Source organism: Aristolochia californica, unplaced genomic scaffold (genome assembly GCF_029961685.1).
Source record: "Aristolochia californica isolate CCGP_79_NKW_82.1479 unplaced genomic scaffold, dmAriCali1.0.hap1 SCAF_4, whole genome shotgun sequence".
NCBI lineage: Eukaryota > Viridiplantae > Streptophyta > Magnoliopsida > Piperales > Aristolochiaceae > Aristolochia > Aristolochia californica.
The window spans coordinates 29,118,351-29,140,552 of NW_027182103.1; the positions used below are offsets into that span (position 1 = coordinate 29,118,351).

The 22,202-nt window shown below is 30.5% G+C and overlaps 1 non-coding gene across 1 annotated transcript; it reads right to left on the reverse strand.

Annotated features, from left to right (window-relative positions):
* Positions 1-21,877: 21,877 nt before the first annotated feature.
* Positions 21,878-21,984, reverse strand: LOC137964360 (small nucleolar RNA R71). The gene has a single exon (XR_011115556.1). It is a non-coding gene; the product is annotated as a small nucleolar RNA R71 (small nucleolar RNA).
* Positions 21,985-22,202: the final 218 nt, after the last annotated feature.

Here is a 22,202-nt window from a genome sequence, read left to right on the forward strand (position 1 = left end):
TTCTCTTTAAAAGGTTTAGATCAATAGGTCATTTGCATGTTTAACATGTTTCAAGTATACATATCCATTTTTTAAAACATGAGAAGAAAAATCTCTTTCTTATAAAATTCCGAGCTATTAGGGTTGAACTAGTGGAATATCCCAAACTTGGATAACAAAACTTTTGTATTCATTTGTGGTGTGAGAATTAATTTTCTTTACTTGCATTTGTTATCGCTTTTAAAAATCTTTCCATTCATGAACTCTAAAATTTTCATTTTGTTGTGATTTATTTGCCTTTTATCTCTTTTTTTGTTGACGAGATGAAGGGAAAGTGTGAACTCAAGTTTTTTTATTAAGAAAAAAGTATACATTTAAAATGGAAATGCACAATACACAAATTTAGAGAGAGATAATTCCAAAAAGTGTCTATAATTTTTAGGGATTGTGTCCTCTTTTTAATTTTTATATATCAGGTTCTGTAATCATCGTGAAAAGGGGGATTCGGGGGATTTTTAACTGAGTGTTGACTCCCAATCCTTAAGTCATTCCTTAAAAAAATATAGCCCGTTACACATGATAAATCACTTTACAATCACCTATGATTGTTAGGTCAGCTTTTTGTAAATGGGCAAAATAATGGCTCTTTTGGCTCGGGTAAATATCCCACCGCAAGTTCATTGGGAATTTAATGTTATTCTATTTAAATGGTTTGAATCCATAGGTCATTTGCATGTTTAACATGTTTCAAGCATGCATATCAATTTTTTAAAACATGTTTTGAAAAATCTATTTCTTATAAAATTCTGAGCTATTAGGGTTGAACTAGTGGAATTTCCCAAACTAGGATAACAAAAGATTTGTGTTCATTTGTGGTGTGTGAATAAATTTTCTTTTCTTACATTCATTATCGCTTTAAATTCTTTCCATACATAAACACTAAAATTTTCATTTTGATGTGATCTTTTTGCTTTTATATCTTTTTTTGTTTACTAGATGAAGGGAAAGTGAAAACTCAAGTTTTGATTTAAGAAAATAGTATAGATCTAAAAAGGAAATGCACAATGCACAAATGTAGAAAGATATAATTCCAAAAAGTGTCTGTGATTTTTAGGGATTGTGAACTCCTTTTAGGTTTTATATATCTGGTTCTGCAATCGTCAGGAAAAGGGGGAGGCGGGGGATTTTTAACTGAGTGTTGACTTCCAATCCATAAGTCATTCCTTACAGAAATATAGCCCATTATGCATGATAAATCACTTTAAAATCATCTATGATTGTTTGGTCAGCTTTTTGTAAACAGGCAAAATAATGGTTTGTTTGACTCAGGTAAATATCCCACCGCACGTTCACTTAGGAATTTAATGTTATTCGCTTTAAAAGGTTTGGATCCATAGGTCACTTGCATTTTTAACATGTTTCAAGCATGCATATCCATTTTTTAAAGCATGTGTAGAAAAATCACTTCCTTAAAAAATTCTGAGCAATTAGGGTTGAACTAGTGGTATTCCCAAGCTTTAATAACAAAACTTTTGTGTTCATTTGTGGTGTGGGAATAAATTTTCATTACTTACATTTGTTATTTCTATAAATTCTTTCCATACATAAACTCTAAAATTTTCATTTTGTGGAGATCTATTTGCCTTTTATATCTTTTTTTGTTTACGAGATGAAGGGAAAGTGAAAACTCAGGTTTTGATTTAAGAAAAAAGTATAGATCTAAAAAGGAAATGCACAATACATAAATCAAGAGAGAGATTTTTCAAAAAAGTGTCTATAATTTTTAGGGATTGTAAACTCATGTTAGTTTTTGTATATCAGGTTCTCCAATCAGCGGGAAAATGGGAGGTGGGGGATTTTTAACTGAGTGTTGACTCCCAATCCATAAGTCAGTCCTCACAAAAATATGGCCAGATACGAATGAGAAATCACTTAACAAACACCTACGATCGTTAGGTAAGCTTTTTATAAATGAGAAACTAATGGCTTGTTTGACTCCGGTAAATATCCCACCGCACGTTCACTTGGGGATTTAAATATTATTTTCTTTAAAAGTTTTGGATCCATAGGTGATTTTCATCTTTAACATGTTTCAATCATGCATATCCATTTTTTAAAACATGGGTATAAAAATCTCTCTCTTTTAAAATTCCGAGCTATTAGGGTTGAACTAATGGAATTTCCCAAACTTGGAAAACAAAACTTTTGTGTTCATTTGTGGTGTGTTAAAAAAATTTCTTTATTTAGATTTGTTATTGCTTTAAATTCTTTCCGTACATAAACTCTAAAATTATCATTTTGTTGTGATCTATTTGCCTTTTATCTCTTTTTTTTGTTTACGCGATGAAGGGAAAGTGAAAACACAAATTTTGATTTAATAAAAAATTATACATCTAAAATTTAAATGCACAATGCAAAAATTTAGAGAGAGATAATTCCAAAAAGTGTCTGTAATTTTTAGGGATTGTAAACTCTTTTTAGGTTTTATATATAAGGTTTTTCAATCGTCGAGTAAAGGAGGAGGCGGGGGATTTTTAATTGAGTGTTTAATCCCAATCCATAAGACATTCCTTACAAAAATATAGCCTGTTACACATGATAAATCACTTTACAATCATCTATGATAGTTAGGTCAGCTTTGTGAAAATGAGCAAAATAATGGCTTGTTTGACTCGGGTAAATATTGCACCACACGTTCACTAGGGGATTTAATGTTATTCTTATTAAAAGGTTTGGATCCATAGGTCATTTGCATCTTTAACATGTTTCAAGCATGCATATCCACTTTTTAAGACATGTCTAAAAAAATCTCTTTCTTTTAAAATTCCGACCAATTAGGGTTGAACTAGTGGAATTTCCCAAACTTGGACAAAAAAACTTTTGTGTTAATTTTTCGTGTGTGAATAAATTTTATTTACTTAAATTTGTTATTGCTTTAAATTCTTTCCATACATCAACTCTAAAATTTTCATTTTGTTGTGATCTATTTGCCTTTTATCTCTTTTTTTGTTTATGAGGTGAAGGGAAAGTTAAAACTCAAGTTTTGATTTAATAAAAAAAGTATAATTCTAAAAAGGAAATGCACAATGCACAAATATAGAGAAAGATACTTCCAAAAAATTTCAATAATTCTTAGGGAATGTAAACTCTTTTAATTTTTATATGTCAAGTTCTGCAATCGTCGGGAAAAGGGGGAGGCGAGGGATTTTTAACTGAGTGTTGACTCCCAATCCATAATTCATTCCTTACAAAAAAAATAGTCTGTTATGCATGATAAATCACTTTACAATCATCCATGATCGTTAGGTAAGCTTTTTGTAAATGGGCAAAAAAATAGCTTGTTTGTTCGGGTAAATATCCCACCGCACGTTCACCTGGGAATTTATTGTTATTCTCTTTAAAAGGTTTGGACCCATAGGTCAATTGCATCTTTAACATGTTTCAAGCATGCATATACATTTTTTAAAACATGTGTAGAAAAATCTATTTCTTATAAAATTCAGAGCTATTCGGGTTAAACTAGTAGAATTTAGGGTGTAGGGTTTAGGGTCAATAAATTTTTGTGTTCATTTGTGGTCTGTCAATAAATTCTCTTTAGTTACATTTTTATTGCTTTAAAATCTTTCCATACATAAACTCTAAAATTTTAATTTTATCGTGATCTATTTGCCTTTTATCTCTTTTTTTGTTTACGAGATGAAGGGAAAGTGAAAACTTAAACTTTGATTTAAGAAAAAGTATACATCTGAAATGAAAATGCAGAATGCACAAATGTAGAGAGAGAGTTCCAAAAAGTGTATGTAATTTTTAGGGATTGTAAACTCTTTTTAGTTTTAATATATCAGGTTCTGTATTAGCCAAGAAATGGGGGATGCGGGGAATTTTTAACTGAGTGTTGACTCCCAATCCGTAAGTCATTCCTTACCAAAATATAGCCCGTTACGCATGAGAAGTCACCTTACAATCATCTATGATCGTTATGTCAGCTTTTCGTATATGGCAAAATAGTGGCTTGTTTGACTCCGACAAAGATCACACCGCACGTTCACTGGGGAATTTAATTTTATTCTCTTTAAAAGGTTTGGATCCATAGGTCATTTGCATCTTTATTATGATTCAAGCATGCATATCCATTTTTAAAAACATGCATAGAAATATCTTTTTCTTTTAAAATTTCGAGCTATTAGGGTTTAACTAGTGGAATTTCCAAAACTTGGATAAAAAAACTTTTGTGTTAATTTTTGGTGTATGAATAAAGTTTCTTTACTTACATTAGTTATTGATTTAAATTCTTTCCATACGTAAACTCTAAAATTTTCATTATTGTGAGATCTATTTGTCTTTTATCTCTTTTGTTCTTTACGAGATGAAGGGAAAGTGAAAACACTTGTTTTGATTTAAGAAAAAAGTTTTCATCTAAAATGGAAATGCACAGTGTAAAATTGTACAGAGATATAATTCCAAAAAGTGTCTATAATTTTTAGGGATTATAAACTCTTTCTAGTGTTTATGTATCAGATTCTGCAATAGTCGGGAAAAGGGTGAGGCGGGGGAATTTTATGTGAGTGTTGACTCCCAATCATTAAGTCATTCCTTAAAAAAATATAGCCCGTTACGCAAGATAAATCACTTTATAATATTCTATGATCGTTAGGACAATTTTTTTAATGGGAAAAATAATGGCTAGTTTGAATTGGGTAAATATCCCACGTCACGTTCACTTTGGAATTTAATGGTATTCTCTTGAAAAGGTTTGTATCCATAGGTCATTTACATCTTTAACATATTTCAAGCATGCATATCCATATTTAAAAACATGCGGAGAAAAGTCTCTTTCTTTTAAAATTTTGAGCTAATAGGGTTGAACTAGTGGAATTTCCCAAACTTGGATAGCAAAATTTTTGTATTCATTTGCTGTGCGTGAATTAATTTTCTTTACTTACATTTATTATTTCTTTAAATTCTTTCCGTACATAAACTCTAAAATTTTCATTTTGTTTTGATATATTTGCCTTTTATCACTTTTTTTGTTTACGGGATGAAGGGAAAATGGAAACTCAAGTTTTAATTTAAGAAAATAGTATACATCTAAAATGGAAATGCACAATGCACAAATGTAGAGAGAGATAATTCCAAAAAGTGTCAGTAATTTTTGGGGATTGTAAACTCTTTTTAGTTTTTATATATTTGGTTCTACAAACGTCGGGAAATGGGGGAGGCGGGGAATTTTTAACTGAGTGTTGACTCCCAATCGACATGTCATTCCTTACAAAAATAAAGCCCATTTAGCATGATAAATTACTTTAGAATCATCTATGATCGTTAGGTCAGCTTTTTGTATATGGGCAAAATAATGGCTTGTTTGACTCGGGTAAATATCCCACCGCATGTTCACTAGGGAATTTAATGTTATTCTCCTGAAAAGGTTTGGATCCATAGGTCATATGATTCTTTAACATGTTTTAAGCATGGACATCCATTTTTTAAAACATGCGTTGAAAATTCTCTTTCTTGTAAAATTCTGAGCTATTAGGGTTGATCTAGTGGAATTTGCCAAACATGGACAACAAAAATTTTGTGTTCATTTGTGGTGTGTGAATAAATTATCTTTACTTACATTTGTTTTTGCTTTAGATTTTTTCCATTAATAAACTCTAAAATTTTAATTTTGTTGTGGTCTATTTGCTTTTTATCTCTTTTTTGTTTACGAGATGAAGGGAAAGTGAAAACACAAACTTTGTTTAAGCAAAAGGTATATATCTAAAATGGAAGTGCACAATGCACAAATATAGAGAGAGTAATTCGAAAAAGTGTCTATAATTTTTAGGGATTGTAAAGTCATTATAGTTTTTATATTTCTTGTTCTGGAATCGTTGGGAAAAGGGGGAGGCGGGGGATTATGAACTGAGTGTTGACTCCGAATCCATAAGTAATTCTATACAAAAATATAGCCCATTATGCATGATAAATCACTTTACAATCATCTATGATCGTTAGGTCAACTTTTTGTAAATGGGCAAAATAATGGCTTGTTTGACTCGAGCAAATATCCTACCGCACGTTCACTTGGGAATTTATTGTTATTATCTTAAAAATGTTTGGATCCATAGGTCATTTGCATCTTTAACATGTTTCAAGCATGCATATCAATTTTTTAAAACATGTGTAGAAAAATCTCTTTCTTATAAAATTCCGAGATATTAGGGTTGAACTAGTGAAATTTCCAAAACTAGGATAACAAAACTTTTGGCTTCATTTGTGGTGTGTGAATAAATTTTATTTACTTACATTTAGTATTTCTTTAAATTCCTTCCATACTTAAACTCTAAAATTTTCATTTTGTTGTGATATATTTGGCTTTTCTCTCTTTTTTTTACGAGATGAAGGGAAAGTGAAAACTCAAGTTTTTTTTTAAGAAAAAAGTATATATCTCAAATGGAAATACCCAATTCACAAATGTAGAGAGTGATAATTCCAAACATTTTCTGTAATTCTTAGAGATTATAAACTCTTTTTAGTTTTTATATATCTGGTTTTGCAATCGTCGGGAAAAGGGGGAGGCGGGTGATTTTTTACTCAGTCTTGACTCCCAATCCATAAGTCATTCCTTAAAAAAATATAGCCCATTACACATGATAAATCTATTTATATTCTTTTATGATTGTTAGGTCAGCTTTTTGTAAATGGGCAAAATAATGGCTTGTTTGACTCGAGCAAATATCCAACCGAACGTTCACTTGGGAATTTAATGTTATTCTCTTTAAAAGTTTTGGATCCAGAGGTCATTTGCATCTTTAACATGTTTCAAACATACATATCCATTTTTTAAAACAAGTGTACAAAAATCTCTTTCTTATAAAATTCCAAGCTATAAGGGTTGAACTAGTGGAATTTTCCATAACTTAGATAACAAAACGTTTGTGTACATTTGTGGTGTGTGAATAAATTTTATTTACTTTCATTTTTCATTTCTTTAAATTATTTCCACACATCAACTCTAAAATTTTCATTTTGTTGTGATCTATTTGCCTTTTATCTCTCTTTTTTCTTTACGATATGGAGGGAAACTGAAAACTCTAGTTTTGATTTAAGAAAAAAGTATGCATCTAAAATGGGAATGCATAATGCACAAACGTAGAGAGAGATAATTCCAAAAAGTGTCAATAATTTTTAGGGATTGTAAACTCTTTTTAGTTTTTATATATCAGTTTCTACGATCTTCAAAAAAAGATCGTTAACTGAGTATTGACTCCCAATCCATAAGTCATTCCTTACAAAAATATAGCCCATTATGTATGATAAATCACTTTACAATCATCTATGATTGTTAGGTCAGCTTTTTGTAAATGGGCAAAATAATGGCTTGTTTGACTCGGGCAAATATCCTACCGCACCACTTGGGAATTTATTGTTATTATCTTTAAAATGTTTGTATTCGTAGGTCATTTGCATCTTTAACTTGTTTCAAGCATGCATCTCAATTTTTTAAAACATCTGTAGAAAAATCTCTTTCTTATAAAATTCCGAGATATTAGGGTTGAACTAGTGGAATTTCCAAAACTAGGATAACAAAACTTTTGGGTTCATTTGTGGTGTGTGAATAAATTTTATTTACTTACATTAAGTATTTCTTTAAATTCTTTCCATACTTAAACTCTAAAATTTTCATTTTGTGGTGATATATTTGCCTTTTCTTTTTTTTTTGTTACGAGATGAAGGGAAAGTGAAAACTCAAGTTTTGTTTTAAGAAAAAAGTATATATCTAAAATGGAAATACCCAATTCACAAATGTAGAGAGTGATAATTATGAAAAAATTTTGTAATTCTTAGAGATTATAAACTCTTTTTAGTTTTTATATATATGCTTCTACGATCGTCGGGAAAAGGGGGAGGCGGGGGATTTTTTACTCAGTCTTGACTCCCAATCCATAAGTCATTCCTTAAAAAAATCTAACCCATTACACATGATAAATCTCTTTACATTCTTTTATGATCAGTAGGTCAGCTTTTTGTAAATGGGCAAAATAATGGCTTGTGTGACTCGGGTAAATATCCCACCGCACGTTCACTTGGGAATTTAATGTTATTCCCTTTAAAAGGTTTGGATCCATAGGTCTTTGCATCTTTAATATGTTTCAAGCATGCATATCCATTTTTTAAAACATGTGTAGAAAAATCCCTTCCTTATCAAATTCCGAGATATTGGAGTTGAACTAGTGGAATTTCTCAAACTAAGATAACAAAACTTTTGTGTTCATTTAAATTTTCTTTACTTACATTTGTTATTGCTTTAAATTCTTTCTATACATAAACTCTAAAATTTTCATTTTGTCGTGATCTATTTGCCTTTTATCTTTTTTTTTTATGAGATGAAGGAAAACTTAAAACTCAAGCTTTTATTTAAGAAAAAAGTATTCAACTAAAATGGAAATGCACAATGCACAAAAGTAGAGAGAAAAAATTCAAAAAAATGTTTGTAATTTTTAGGGATTGTGAACTTTTTTTAGTTTTTATATATCAGTTTCTGAATTCGTTTTGAAAAGAGGAAGGTGGGGGATTTTTAACTAAGTGTTGACTCCCAATCTATAATTCATTCCTTACAAAAATATATCCCGTTACGCATGATAAATCACTTTACAATCATCTATGATCGTTAGGTTACCTTTTTGTAAATGGGCAAAATAATCGCTTGTTTGACTCGGATAAATATCCAACCGCACGTTCACTTGGGAATTTAATGTTATTCTCTTTAAAAGGTTTTGATCCATAGGTCATTTGCATCTTTAACCTGTTCCAAGCATGCATATCCATTTTTTAAAACAAGTATAGAAAAACCTCTTTCTTATAAAAGTCCAAGCTATAAGGGTTGAACTAGTGGAATTTTCCATAACTTAGATAACAAAACGTTTGTATACATTTGTACTGTGTGAATAAATTTTATTTACTTACATTCGTCAATTCTGTAAATTCTTTCCACACATCAACTCTAAAATTTTCATTTTGTTGTGATCTATTTGCCTTTTATCTCTCCTTTTTCTTTACGATATGAAGGGAAACTGAAAACTCCAGTTTTGATTTAAGAAAAAAGTATACATCTAAAATGGGAATGCATAATGCACCAATGTAGAGAGAGATAATTCCAAAAAGTGTATATAATTTTTAGGGATTGTAAACTTTTTTTAGTTTTTATAAATCAGTTTCTACGATCTTCAAAAAAAGAGGGTGGCAGGGGATTTTTAACTGAGTATTGACTCCCAATCCATAACTCATTCCTTACAAAAATATAGCCCATTACTCATTATAAATCACTTTACAATCATCTATGATCGTTAGGTCAGCTTTTTGTAAATGCGCAAAAAAATAGCTTGTTTGACTCGGGTAGGAGGGGGATTTTTAACTGAGTGTTTGCTCCCAATCCATAAGTCATTCCTTACCAAAATATAGCTCGTTATGCAGGAGAAATCACTTTACAATCATCTATGATCATTATGTCAGCCTTTTGTAAATGGCAAAATAATGGCTTGTTTGACTCCGACGAATATCACACTACTCGTTCACTTGGGAATTTAATGTTATTCTCTTTAAATGGTTTGGATCCATAAGTCATTTGCATTTTTAACATGTTTCAAGCATGCATATCCATTTTTTAAAACATGCATAGAAAAATCTATTTCTTATAAAATTTTGAGCTATTAGGGATGAACTAGTTGAATTTCCAAAACTTGGATAAAAAAACTTTTGTGTTAATTTTTGGTGTGTGAATAAATTTTCTTTACTTACATTAGTTATTGCTTTAAATTCTTTCCATACATAAACTCTAAAATTTTCATTATTGTGAGATCTATTTGCCTTTTATCGTTTTTGTTGTTTACGTGATGAAGGGAAAGTGAAAGCACATGTTTTGATTGAAGAAAAAATTTTACATCTAAAATGGAAATGCACAGTGTAAAATTGTACAGAGATATAATTCCAAAAAGTGTCTGTAATTTTTAGGGATTATAAACTCTTTCTAGTTTTTATTTATCAGATTCTGCAATCGTCGGGAAAAGGTGAGGCGGGGGAATTTTATGTGAGTGTTGACTCCCAATCATTAAGTCATTCCTTAAAAAAATATTGCCCGTTATGCAAGATAAATCACTTTTTAATATTCTAAAATTGTTAGGTCAATTTTTTTAATGGGAAAAATAATGGATAGTTTGAATTGGGTAAATATCCCACGGCACGTTCACTTAGGAATGTAATGGTATTCTCTTTAAAAGGTTTGGATCCATAGGTCATTTACATCTTTAACATGTTTCAAGCATGCATATCCATTTTTTAAAACATGCGGAGAAAAGTCTCTTTCTTATAAAATTTTGAGCTATTAGGGTTGAACTAGTGGAATTTCCCAAACTTGGATAGCAAAAGTTTTGTGTTCATTTGTGGTGTGTGAATTAATTTTCTTTACTTACATTTATTATTTCTTAAAATTCTTTCCAATCTTAAACTCTAAAATTTTCATTTTTTTTTATCTATTTGCCTTTTATCACTTTTTTTGTTTACGGGATGAAGGGAAAATGGAAACTCAAGTTTTAATTTAAGAAAAAAGTATACATCTAAAATGGAAATGCACAATGCACAAATGTAGAGAGAGATAATTCAAAAAAGTGTCTGTAATTTTTGGGGATTGTGAACTCTTTTTAGTTTTTATATATTTGGTTCTACAAACGTCGGGAAATGGGGGAGGCGGGGAAGTTTTAACTGAGAGTTGACTCCCAATCCACATGTCATTGCTAACAAAAATAAAGCCCGTTTAGCATTATAAATTACTTTACAACCATCTATGATCGTTAGGTCAGCTTTTTGTACATGGGCAAAATAATGGCTTTTTTGACTCGGGTAAATATCCCATCACAGGATCACTAGGGAATTTAATGTTATTCTCTTTAAAAGGTTTCGATCCATAGGTCATTTGATTCTTTAACATGTTTTAAGCATGGATATCCATTTTTAAAAACATGCGTTGAAAAATATCTTTCTTGTAAAATTCTTAGCTATTAGGGTTGATCTAGTGGAATTTGCCAAACATGGACAACAAAACTTTTGTGTTCTTTTGTGGTGTGTGAATAAATTATCTTTACTTACATTTGTTATTGCTTTAAATTCTTTCCATTAATAAACTTTAAAATTTTAATTTTGTTGTGATCTATTTGCTTTTTATCTCTTTTTTGTCTACGAGAAGAAGGGAAAGTGAAAACACAAACTTTGTTTAAGAAAAAGGTATATATCTAAAATCGAAGTGCACAATGCAAAAATATAGAGAGAGTAATTTCAATGGGCAAAATAATGGCTTGTGTGACTCGGGTAAATATCCCACCGCACGTTCACTTGGGAATTGAATGTTATTCTCTTTAAAAGGTTTGGATCCATAGGTCTTTGCATCTTTAATATGTTTCAAGCATGCATATCCATTTTTTAGAACATGTGTAGAAAAATCCATTCCTTATCAAATTCCGAGATATTGGAGTTGAACTAGTGGAATTTCCCAAACTAAGATAACAAAACTTTGTGTTCATTTAAATTTTCTTTACTTACATTTGTTATTGCTTTAAATTCTTTCCATACATAAACTCTAAAATTTTCATTTTGTCATGATCTATTTGCATTTTATCTCTTTTTTTGTTTTATGAGATGAAGGGAGAGTGAAAATTCAAGCTTTTATTTAAGAAAAAAGTATTCAACTAAAATGGAAATGCACAATGCACAAAATTAGAGAGAAAAAATTCAAAAAAATGTCTGTAACTTTTAGAGATTGTGAACTCTTTTTAGTTTTTATATATCTGTTTCAGAAATCGTCTAGAAAAGGGGAAGGTGGAGGATTTTTAACTAAGTGTTGACTCCCAATCTATAATTCATTCCTTACAAAAATATTTCTTGTTACGCATGATAAATCACTTTACAATCATCTATGATCGTTAGGTTACCTTTTTGTAAATGGGCAAAATAATCGCTTGTTTGACTCGGATAAATATCCAACCGCACGTTCACTTGGGAATTTAATGTTATTCTCTTTAAAAGGTTTGGATCCATAGGTCATTTGCATCTTTAACCTGTTCCAAGCATGCATATCCATTTTTTAAAACAAGTGTAGAAAAATCTCTTTCTTATAAAATTCCAAGCTATAAGGGTTGAACTAGTGGAATTTTCCATAACTTAGGTAACAAAACGTTTGTGTACATTTGTGGTGTGTGAATAAATTTTATTTACTTACATTTGTCATTTCTTTAAATTCTTTCCACACATCAACTCTAAAATTTTCATTTTGTTGTGATCTATTTGCCTTTTATCTCTCTTTTTTCTTTACAATCTGAAGGGAAACTGAAAACTCTAGTTTTGATTTAAGAAAAAAGTATACATCTAAAATGGGAATGCATAATGCACAAACGTAGAGAGAGATAATTCCAAAAAGTGTCTATAATTTTTAGGGATTGTAAACATTTTTTAGTTTTTATAAATCAGTTTCTACGATCTTCAAAAGAAGAGGGTGGCAGGGGATTTTTAACTGAGTATTGACTCCGAATCCATAACTCATTCCTTACAAAAATATAGCCCATTACGCATTATAAATCACTTTACAATCATCTATGATCGTTAGGTCAGCTTTTTGTAAATGCGCAAAAAAATAGCTTGTTTGACTCGGGTAGGAGGGGGATTTTTAACTGAGTGTTTGCTCCCAATCCATAAGTCATTCCTTACCAAAATATAGCTCGTTACGCAGGAGAAATCACTTTACAATCATCTATGATCGTTATGTCAGCCTTTTGTAAATGGCAAAATAATGGCTTGTTTGACTCCGGCGAATATCACACTACTCGTTCACTTGGAAATTTAATGTTATTCTCTTTAAATGGTTTGGATCCATAAGTCATTTGCATTTTTAACATGTTTCAAGCATGCATATCCATTTTTTAAAACATGCATAGAAAAATCTATTTCTTATAAAATTTTGAGCTATTAGGGTTGAACTAGTTGAATTTCCAAAACTTGGATAAAAAAACTTTTGTGTTAATTTTTGGTGTGTGAATAAATTTTCTTTACTTACATTAGTTATTGCTTTAAATTCTTTCCATACATAAACTCTAAAATTTTCATTATTGTGAGATCTATTTGCCTTTTATCGTTTTTGTTGTTTACGAGATGAAGGGAAAGTGAAAGCACTTGTTTTGATTTAAGAAAAAAGTTTACATCTAAAATGGCAATGCACAGTGTAAAATTGTACAGGGATATAATTCCAAAAAGTGTCTGTAATTTTTAGGGATTATAAACTCTTTCTAGTTTTTATTTATCAGATTCTGCAATCGTCGGGAAAAGGGTGAGGCGGGGGAATTTTATGTGAGTGTTGACTCCCAATCATTAAGTCATTCCTTAAAAAAATATTGCCCGTTATGCAAGATAAATCACTTTTTAATATTCTATGATCGTTAGGACAATTTCTTTAATGGGAAAAATAATGGCTAGTTTGAATTGGGTAAATATCCCACGGCACGTTCACTTAGGAATGTAATGGTATTCTCTTTTAAAGGTTTGGATCCATAGGTCATTTACATCTTTAACATGTTCAAGCATGCATATCCATTTTTTAAAACATGCGGAGAAAAGTCTCTTTCTTATAAAATTTTGAGCTATTAGGGTTGAACTAGTGGAATTTCCCAAACTTGGATAGCAAAAGTTTTGTGTTCATTTGTGGTGTGTGAATTAATTTTCTTTACTTACATTTATTATTTCTTAAAATTCTTTCCAATCTTAAACTCTAAAATTTTCATTTTTTTTTATCTATTTGCCTTTTATCACTTTTTTTGTTTATGGGATGAAGGGAAAATGGAAACTCAAGTTTTAATTTAAGAAAAAAGTATACATCTAAAATGGAAATGCACAATGCACAAATTTAGAGAGAGATAATTCAAAAAAGTGTCTGTAATTTTTGGGGATTGTGAACTCTTTTTAGTTTTTATATATTTGGTTCTACAAACGTCGGGAAATGAGGGAGGCGGGGAATTTGTAACTGAGAGTTGACTCCCAATCCACATGTCATTCCTTTAAAAAATAAAGCCCGTTTAGCATGATAAATTACTTTACAATCATCTATGACCGTTAGGTAAGCTTTTTGTAAATGGGCAAAATAATGGCTTTTTTGACTCGGGTAAATATCCCACCACAGGATCACTAGGGAATTTAATGTTATTCTCTTTAAAAGGTTTCGATCCATAGGTCATTTGATTCTTTAACATGTTTTAAGCACGGATATCCATTTTTAAAAACATGCGTTGAAAAATATCTTTCTTGTAAAATTCTTAGCTATTTGGGTTGATCTAGTCGAATTTGCCAAACATGGACAACAAAAATTTTGTGTTCTTTTGTGGTGTGTGAATAAATTATCTTTACTTACATTTGTTATTGCTTTAAATTATTTCCATTAATAAACTCTAAAATTTTAATTTTTTTGTGATCTATTTGCTTTTTATCTCTTTTTTTGTTTACGAGATGAAGGGAAAGTGAAAATACAAACTTTATTTAAGAAAAAGGTATATATCTAAAATGGAAGTTCACAATGCAAAAATATAGAGAGAGTAATTTGAAAAAGTCTCTATAATTTTTAGGGATTGTAAAGTCATTTTAGATTTTATATTTCATGTTCTGGAATCGTTGGGAAAAGGGGGAGGCGGGGGATTATGAACTGAGTGTTGACTCCGAATCCATAAGTAATTCTATACAAAAATATAGCCCATTATGCATGATAAATCACTTTACAATCATTAATGATCGTTAGGTCAACTTTTTGTAAATGGGCAAAATAATGGCTTGTTTGACTCGGGCAAAATAATGGCTTGTGTGACTCGGGTAAATATCCCACCGCACGTTCACTTGGGAATTTAATGTTATTCTCTTTAAAAGGTTTGGATCCATAGGTCTTTGCATCTTTAATATGTTTCAATCATGCATATCCATTTTTTAAAACATCTGTAGAAAAATCTCTTTCTTATAAAATTCCGAGATATTGGAGTTGAACTAGTGGAATTTCCCAAACTAAGATAACAAAACTTTTGTGTTCATTTAAATTTTCTTTACTTACATTTGTTATTGCTTTAAATTCTTTCTATACATAAACTCTAAAATTTTCATTTTGTCATGATCTATTTGCCTTTTATCTCTTTTTTTGTTTTATGAGTTGAAGGGAGAGTGAAAAATCAATCTTTTATTTAAGAAAAAAGTATTCAACTAAAATGGAAATGCACAATGCACAAAAGTAGAGAGAAAAAATTCAAAAAAATGTTTGTAACTTTTAGGGATTGTGAACTCTTTTTAGTTTTTATATATCTGTTTCTGAAATCGTCTGGAAAAGGGGAAGGTGGGGGATTTTTAACTAAGTGTTGACTCCCAATCTATAATTCATTCCTTACAAGAATATATCTCGTTATGCATGATAAATCACTTTACAATCATCTATGATCGTTAGGTTACCTTTTTGTAAATGGGCAAAATAATCGCTTGTTTGACTCGGATAAATATCCAACCGCACGTTCACTTGGGAATTTAATGTTATTCTCTTTAAAAGGTTTGGATCCATATGTCATTTGCATCTTTAACCTGTTCCAAGCATGCATATCCATTTTTTAAAACAAGTGTAGAAAAATCTCTTTCTTATAAAATTCCAAGCTATAAGGGTTGAACTAGTGGAATTTTCTATAACTTAGGTAACACAACGTTTGTGTACATTTGTGGTGTGTGAATAAATTTTATTTACTTACATTTGTCATTTCTTTAAATTCTTTCCACATATCAACTCTAAAATTTTCATTTTGTTGTGATCTATTTGCCTTTTATCTCTCTTTTTTCTTTACGATATGAAGGGAAACTGAAAACTCTAGTTTTTATTTAAGAAAAAATTATACATCTAAAATGGGAATGCATAATGCACAAACGTAGAGAGAGATAATTCCAAAATGTGTCTATAATTTTTAGGGATTTTAAACTTTTTTTAGTTTTTATATATCATTTTCTACGATCTTCAGAAAAAGAGGGTGGCAGGGGATTTTTAACTGAGTATTGACTCTCAATCCATAAGTCATTCCTTACAAAAATATTGCCCATTATGCATTATAAATCACTTTACAATCATGTATAATCGTTAGGTCAGCTTTTTGTAAATGGACAAAAAAATTGCTTGTTTGACTCGGGTAAATATCCCACCGCACATTCACTTGGGAATTTAATTTTATTCTCTTTAAAAGATTTGGATCCATAGGTCATTTGCATCTTTAACATGTTTCAAGAATGCATATCCATTTTTTAAAACATGTGTAGAAAAATCTCTTTCATATAAAATTCCAAGCTATTAGGGTTGAACTAGTAGAATTTAGGGTGTAGGGTTTAGGGTCAATAAATTTTTGTGTTCATTTGTGGTCTGTCAATAAATTCTCTTTAGTTACATTTTTATTGCTTTAAATTCTTTCCCTACATAAACTCGAAAATTTTAATTTTATTTTGATCTATTTGCCTTCTATCTCTTTTTTTGTTTACGAGATGAAGGGAAAGTGAAAGCTCAAACTTTGATTTAAGAAAAAAGTATACATCTGAAATGAAAATGCAGAATGCACAAATGTGGAGAGAGAGATTTCCAAAAAGTGTATGTAATTTTTAGGGATTGTAAACTCTTTTTAGTTTTTATATATCAGGTTCTACATTAGCCAAGAAAAGGGGGATGCGGGGGATTTTTAATTGAGTGTTGATTCCCAATCCATAAGTCATTCCTACCAAAATATAGCCCGTTACGTATGTGAAATCACTTTACAATCATCTATGATCGTTATGTCAGGTTTTCGTAAATGGCAAAATAATGGCTTGTTTGACTCCGACAAAGATCACACCGCACGTTCACTTGGGAATTTAATGTTATTCTCTTTAAAAGGTTTGGATCCATAGGTCATTTGCATCTTTCACATGTTTCAAGCATGCATATCCATTTTTAAAAACATGCATAGAAAAATCTCTTTCTTTTAAAATTTCGAGCTACTACGGTTTAACTAGTGGAATTTCCAAAACTTGGATAAAAATACTTTTGTGTTAATTTTTGGTGTGTGAATAAAGTTTCTTTACTTACATTATTTATTGCTTTAAATTCTTTCCAAACATAAACTCTAAAATTTTCATTATTGTGAGATCTATTTGTCTTTTATCTCTTTTTTTGTTTACGAGATGAAGGGAAAGTGAAATAACTTGTTTTGATTTAATAAAAAAGTTTTCATCTAAAATGGAAATGCACAGTGTAAAATTGTACAGAGATATAATTCCAAAAAGTGTCTGAAATTTTTAGGGATTATAAACTCTTTCTAGTTTTTATGCATCAGATTCTGCAATCGTGGGGAAAAGGGTGAGGCGGGGGAATTTTATGTGAGTGTTGACTCCCAATCATTAAGTCATTCCTTAAAAAAATATAGCCCGTTACGCAAGATAAATCACTTTATAATATTCTATGATCATTAGGACAATTTTTTTAAAGGGAAAAATAATGGCTAGTTTGAATTGGGTAAATATCCCACGGCACGTTCACTTAGGAATGTAATGGTAGTCTCTTTAGAAGGTTTGGATTCATAGGTCATTTACATCTTTAACATGTTTCAAGCATGGATATCCATTTTTAAAAACATGCGGAGAAAAGTCTCTTTCTTATAAATTTTTGAGCTATTAGAGTTGAACTAGTGGAATTTCCCAAACTTGGATAGCAAAAGTTTTGTGTTCATTTGTGGTGTGTGAATTAATTTTCTTTACTTATATTTATTATTTCTTTAAAATCTTTCCATACATAAACTCTAAAATTTTCATTTTGTTTTGATCTATTTGCCTTTTATCACTTTTTTTGTTTACGGGATGAAGGGAAAAAGTTTTAATTTAAGAAAATAGTATACATCTAAAATGGAAATGCACAATGAACAAATGTAGAGAGAGATAATTCTAAAAAGTGTCAGTAATTTTTGGGGATTGTAAACTCTTTTTAGTTTTTATATATTTGCTTCTACAAATGTCGGGAAATGGGGGAGGCGGAGAATTTATAACTAAGTGTTGACTCCCAATCCACATGTCAATCCTTACAAAAAATAAAGCCCGTTTAGCATGATAAATTACTTTAGAATCATCTATGATCGTTAGGTCAGCTTTTTGTATATGGGCAAAATAATGGCTTGTTTAACTCGGGTAAATATCCCACCCCACGTTCACTAGGGAATTTAATGTTATTCTCTTTAAAAGGTTTGGATCCATAGGTCATTTGATTCTTTAACATGTTTTAAGCATGGATATCAATTTTTTAAAACATGCGTTGAAAAATCTCTTTCTTGTAAAATTTTGAGTTATTAGGGTTGATCTAGTGGAATTTTCCAAACATGGACAACAAAACTTTTGTGTTCATTTGTGGTGTGTGAATAAATTAGCTTTACTTACATTTGTTATTGCTTTAAATTCTTTCCATTAATAAACTTTAAAATTTTAATTTTGCTGTGATCTATTTGCTTTTTATCTCTTTTTTGTCTACGAGAAGAAGGGAAAGTGAAAACACAAACTTTGTTTAAGAAAAAGGTATATATCTAAAATCGAAGTGCACAATGCAAAAATATAGAGAGAGTAATTTGAAAAAGTCTCTATAATTTTTAGGGATTGTAAAGTCATTTTAGTTTTTATATTTCATGTTCTGGAATCGTTGGGAAAAGGGGGAGGTGGGGGATTATGAACTGAGTGTTGACTCCGAATCCATAAGTAATTCTATACAAAAATATAGCCCATTATGCATGATAAATCACTTTACAGTCATCAATGATGGTTAGGTCAACTTTTTGTAAATGGGCAAAATAATGGCTTGTTTGACTCGGGCAAATATCCTACCGCACGTTCACTTGGGAATTTATTGTTATTATCTTTAAAATGTTTGGATCCATAGGTCATTTGCATCTTTAACATGTTTCAAGCATGCATCTCAATTTTTTAAAACATCTGTAGAAAAATCTCTTTCTTATAAAATTCTGAGATATTAGGGTTGAACTAGTGGAATTTCCAAAACTAGGATAACAAAACTTTTGGGTTCATTTGTGGTGTGTGAATAAATTTTCTTTACTTACATTTAGTATTTCTTTAAATTCTTTCCATACTTAAACTCTAAAATTTTCATTTTGTTGTGATATATTTTCCTTTTCTCTCTTTTTTTTACGAGATGAAGGGAAAGTGAAAACTCAAGTTTTGTTTTAAGAAAAAAGTATATATCTAAAATGGAAATACCCAATTCACAAATGTAGAGGGTGATAATTCCAAACATTTTCAGTAATTCTTAGAGATTATAAACTCTTTTTAGTTTGTATATATCTGCTTCTACGATCGTCGGGAAAAGGGGGAGGCGGGGGATTTTTTACTCAGTCTTGACTCCCAATCCATAAGTCATTCCTTAAAAAAATATAGCCCATTACACATGATAAATCTCTTTACATTCTTTTATGATCATTAGGTCAGCTTTATGTAAATGGGCAAAATAATGGCTTGTGTGACTCGGGTAAATATCCCACCGCACGTTCACTTGGGAATTTAATGTTATTCTCTTTAAAAGGTTTGGATGCATAGGTCTTTGCATCTTTAATATGTTTAAAACATGCATATCCATTTTTTAAAACATGTGTAGAAAAATCTCTTCCTTATCAAATTCCGAGCTATTAGAGTTGAACTAGTGGAATTTCCCAAACTAAGATAACAAAACTTTTGTGTTCATTTAAAGTGTACATCTAAAATGGGAATGCATAATGCACAAACTTAGAGAGAGATAATTCCAAAAAGTGTCAATAATTTTCAGGTATTGTAAACTTTTTTTAGTTTTTATATATCAATATCTACGATCTTTAAAAAAAGAGGGTGACAGGGGATTTTTAACTGAGTATTGACTCCCAATCCATAAGTCATTCCTTACAAAAATATAGCCCATTATGCATTATAAATCACTTTACAATCATCTATGTTCGTTAGGTCGGCTTTTTGTAAATGGGCAAAAAAATGGCTTGTTTGACTTGGGTAAATATCCCACCGCACATTCACTTGGGACTTTAATTTTATTCTCTTTAAAAGGTTTGGATCCTTAGGTCATTTGCATCTTTAACATGTTTCAAGAATGCATATCCATTTTTGAAAACATGTGTAGAAAAATCTCTTTCATAGAAAATTCCGAGCTATTAGGGTTGAACTAGTAGAATTTAGGGTGTAGGGTTTAGGGTCAATAAATTTTTGTGTTCATTTGTGGTCTGTCAATAAATTTTCTTTACTTACATTTTTATTGCTTTAAATTCTTTCCATACATAAACTCTAAAATTTTAATTTAATTGTGATCTATTTGTCTTTTATCTCTTTTTTTGTTTATGAGATGAAGGGTAAGTGAAAACTCAAATTTTGATTTAAGAAAAAAATATACATCTGAAATGAAAATGCAGAATGCACAAATGTAGAGAGAGAGATTTCCAAAAAATGAATATAATTTATAGGGATTGTAAATTCTTTTTAGTTTTTATATATCAGGTTTTGCATTCGCCAAGAAAAGGGGGAGGTGGGGGATTTTTAACCGAGTGTTGACTCCCAATCCATAAGTCATTCTTTACCAAAATATAGCCCATTACGCATGAGAAATCACTTTACAATCATCTATGATCGTTATGTCAGCCTTTTGTAAATGGAAAAATAATGGCTTGTTTGACTCCGGCGAAGATCACACTGCACGTTCACTTGGGAATTTAATGTTATTCTCTTTAAAAGGTTTGGATCCATAGATCATTTGCATCTTTAACATGTTTCAAGCATGCATATCCTTTTTTTAAAACATGCATAGAAAAATCTCTTTCTTATAAAATTTCAAGCTTTTAGGATTGAGCTAGTGGAATTTCCAAAACTTGGATAAAAAAACTTTTGTGTTAATTTTTGGTGTGTGAATAAATTTTCTTTACTTACATTAGTTATTGCTTTAAATTCTTTCCATACTTAAACTCTAAAATTTCCATTATTGCGAGATCTATTTGCCTTTTATCTCTTTTGTTGTTTATGAGATGAAGGGAAAGTGAAAGCACTTGTTTTGATTTAAGAAAAAAGTTTACATCTAAAATGGAAATGCACAGTGTAAAATTGTACAGAGATATAATTCTAAAAAGTGTCTGTAATTTTTAGGGATTATAAACTCTTTCTAGTTTTTATGTATCAGATTCTGCAATTGTCTGGAAAAGGGTGAGGCGGGGGAATTTTATGTGAGTGTTGACTCCCAATCATTAAGTCATTCCTTAAAAAACTATAGCACGTTATGCAAGATATATCACTTTATAATATTCTATGATCGTTAGGACATTTTTTTTAATGGGAAAAATAATGGCTAGTTTGAATTGGGTAAATATCCCACGACACGTTCACATGGGAATTTAATGGTATTCTCTTGAAAAGATTTGGATCCATAGGTCATTTACATCTTTAACATGTTTCAAGCATGCATATCCATTTTTTAAAACATGCGGAGAAAAGTCTCTTTCTTATAAAATTTTGAGCTATTAGGGTTGAACTAGTGGAATTTCCCAAACTTGGATAGCAAAAGTTTTGTGTTCATTTGTGGTGTGTGAATTAATTTTATTTACTTACATTTATTATTTCTTTAAATTCTTTCCATACATAAACTCTAAAATTTTCATTTTTTTTTTATCTATTTGCCTTTTATCACTTTTTTTGTTTACGGGATGAAGGGAAAATGGAAACTCAAGTTTTAATTTAAGAAAAAAGTTCCTTGGAGGTGGGCAGCATTACTTCATGGGACACATTAGTCACAAATTTTTTGTCCAAGTACTTTCCCATTCAGGGAACTACAACTCTCAAGAGAGAAATCTCCAACTTTATGCACTAGGAGGGTGAACACTTTTATGAAGCTTGGGAGAAATGGAAGGATTTGATCCATAGGTTTCCGCATCATGGGTTTGAGATATGGCATTTAGTGCAATACTTTTATCAAGGTCTTACACCCCAGGTTAGATCCATGGTAGATGCAACGAGTGGTGGGAGTTTGATGGGTAAGAGTGCTAGTGAGGTGTGAGACTTCTTTGAAACGTTGAGTGATTAATCTCAGCAATGGGTTTTGTCATTTAATGTTGATAGGAGATCCCACGAAGCCAAAAGAGGGGGTCTCTACGAGGTTA